The 3,092-nt window shown below is 40.6% G+C and overlaps 1 pseudogene; it reads left to right on the top strand.

Moving 5' to 3' along the window:
- The first annotated feature begins 352 nt into the window (after positions 1-352).
- On the top strand, positions 353-1,534 carry LOC133765995 (SERPINE1 mRNA-binding protein 1-like; annotated as a pseudogene).
- Positions 1,535-3,092: the final 1,558 nt, after the last annotated feature.

Raw genomic sequence — 3,092 nt, 5'->3', positions numbered from 1 at the left:
TGAAGAGACACTTCAATGAAGATACAAGGATGGTAAGCGAACATTTGTAAAGATGGTCAATGTCACATTTCAATAAGAAATTGCAAATCAAAATAACAATGAGATACCACCGTATTTATTGAAATGAACAAACTCTAAAACACCAACATGAGCAAATGCCAATGAGCATGTGGAGCAACAGCACCTCCCATTCACTGTTTATGGGGATGCAAAATGGTACAGTACTTGGGAAGACAGTTTGGCAGGTTCCTATAAAACTAAATGTACAACTTGGGGAAGAGCTGAAGCAGGCGCTGATGGCTCAGCGCAGCCCGCTTCAACCCGTGGAGGAACGCGCCGCCGAACCACCATCATGCCTGGGCACCTACAGGAAGGCTTCGGCTGCGTGGTCACCAGTTATCTGATAACGAATCGGACCCCTTTGAGGTGCTGAAGGCAGCAGAGAACAAGAAAAAAGAAGCCAGCGGGGGGCGGTGTTGGGGGGCTCCCCCGGGGCCAAGAGCACAGCTCAGGCCGCGGCAAACAGCTGCATAAAGAGACCCAGAAAGATGGCAAAAATCCGCTGCCTCCCAATGTTGGTGTGGCTGACAAGAGAGGAGTTGCAACCACCCGTGGTGCTCAGGAAAGAAGGAATAAGATGTGTTGGGAGAGGACCTGATCAACAACTTCAAGGTGAAGGGAAAATAACTGATAGAAGGCCAGAAAGCCGACCACCTCGTGACGGAAGATTTGAAAAGCCACTAGAAGAAAAGGCTGCTGGAGGCGAGTTTTCAGTTGATACGCCTATAATGGACCAATCTATCTGAGGCCACGGTGGTCTTAGGAAGAGGGCGAGGAGGCCATGGACATGGAAAGGGCCTAGGAGATGGATGTGATTCTCGTGGCAAACGTGAATGTGAAAGGCACAGTGGAAGTGATAGATCTGGTCTGCAGCACAGGACAAGGTGGAGGTGGTGGCTCTCACAACTGGGGAACTGTCAAAGATGAATTAACTGACTTGGATCAATCAAACGTGACTGAGGAAACACCTGAAGGTGAAGAACAGCCAGTGGCAGACACAGAAAACAAGGAAAACGAAGTGGAAGAGGTAAAGGAAGAGAGTCCAAAAGAGATGACTTTGGGTGAGTGGAAGGCAATGGAGACAGAAGACTGGGCAAAGGCAGAACTTAATACCTGAAAGCCTAATGAAGGTGCTGACGAGCAACGGAAGAAAGGATTTGTTCTTCACAAATCAAAGAGTGAAGAGGCTCATGCTGAAGACTCCGTTATGGACCATCACTTCCAGAAGCCAGCAAATGATAGAACGTCGCAGCTAGAGATTAGTTTTGGAGACCTAGGCCACCCAGGACATGGTGGCAGGGAAGGGCAAGGAGGACATGGGCATAGTGGACGTCCGATCCATGGCAGCAGGACTGACAAGTCAAGTGCTTCTGCTCCTGATGCCGATGACCCAGATGCATTTCCAGCTCTGGCTTAACTGGATGCCATGACAACCCTGGTTCCTTTGTGGACCCTCCTATTCAAAGCTTTTGCATGCTTAAGGATCCCAAACTACTAAGAATTTTTTAAAAAAGACTGTTATTCATACTATTCAAAGCTAAAGATTGAATTTTATCTGTTTTGAAAGTGAACTTCTTTTGCTACACAGAAGTAACAAATATAGCAGTCAGTTTTGTATTTAGAAATGTATTGGTAGCAGGGATGTTTTCATAATTTTCAGATATTATGCATTCTTCATGAATACTTTTGTATTGCTGCTTGCAAATATGCGTTTCCAAATTTGAAATACAGGTGTCAACAGTGTATACCAGTTTAAAGCTTTCACTTCATTTGTGTGTTTTTAATTAAGGATTTAGATGTTCCCCAGTTACAAACTGGTTTTAAATACTGGACATAATATTGGTTTTAATACCTGCTTTACATTGTCTTATTTTTTTATTTTTTTTTTTTTTTTTTTTTTTTGCATTTTCACACATGGTCAATTGGGACATGTACATTTTGATTTGTCAAATTTTATGCTGTGTGCAATACTAACTACTTTATGTATTTAAAAAAAAAACTAAACATAGTCATATCATATGACCCAGCAATCACACTTCTTAGTAGTTACCAAAATGATTTGAAAACATGTGAGCACTAAAAGATGCACACAAATGTTTATGCCAACCTTACTCACCAATTGCCAAAACTTGGAAGCAACCAATTTGCCCTTCAGTAGATGAGTGGGTAAGTAAACTGTGGTAGACAACAGAGTATTATTCAGCACTGAAAAGAAATAAGCTATTAAGTCAAGAAAAGACATAAAGGAACCTTAAGTGCATTTTACTAAGTGAAAGAAGCCAACCTGAAAAGGTTCCAAACTGTCATTCTGGAAAAGACTAAACTGTGGAGTCAGTAAAAAGACCAGTGGTAGCTCAGGGTTAGCAAGGAAGGAGATATTTAGAGTGGTGAAACTAATCTGTGTAAATCTACAATGGTGGATACATGCTATTTATTTTGTCCAAATCCATAGGAGGTAAAAAACCAAGAGAGAACCCTAATATAAACTATAGGTTCTGGGTGATAATGGTACGCAACATGTCAAAACTATCTCTGTGGTGTGGTATGTTGACAGTGGGGGGAGTTTAAGAGAGAGAGACATGGAATATATGGGAATTCTCTGTACTTTCTATTCAATATTGCAATGAGCCTAAAATTACCCTAAATATAATTTATTAATGATAAAACATGAACAATAATGCAATTTAATTAAAATCTATTGGTCAAACATTCATCTTTCACAAAGCTTAGAATTCAGATTTGTAGAGTGAATAAGAAAAAAAATCTGAGCATATACCACACAGAAGCTACTGTAGTAGGAGAGTGATAAAATAATGAAACTTATGCCTTACCTAGGAGAGTGGAAATACAGTCACATAATTGTAATATATTATGAGAAGTGCTATAATAAAGACACGTACGAAGTAGATGAATACAAAGGAAGGTGTTTCACCATTTAATTCATCTTCAGAATTATGAAACCCAGTGTCTGGTAAGATGAGATACCACTGCAACAAATGAATGCAATTTGTATAACATTACAAAAGCTTAAT

This window comes from Lepus europaeus, chromosome 1 (assembly GCF_033115175.1).
Source record: "Lepus europaeus isolate LE1 chromosome 1, mLepTim1.pri, whole genome shotgun sequence".
NCBI classification, from domain to species: domain Eukaryota; kingdom Metazoa; phylum Chordata; class Mammalia; order Lagomorpha; family Leporidae; genus Lepus; species Lepus europaeus.
This window is presented reverse-complemented; position numbering and strand designations above follow the sequence as displayed.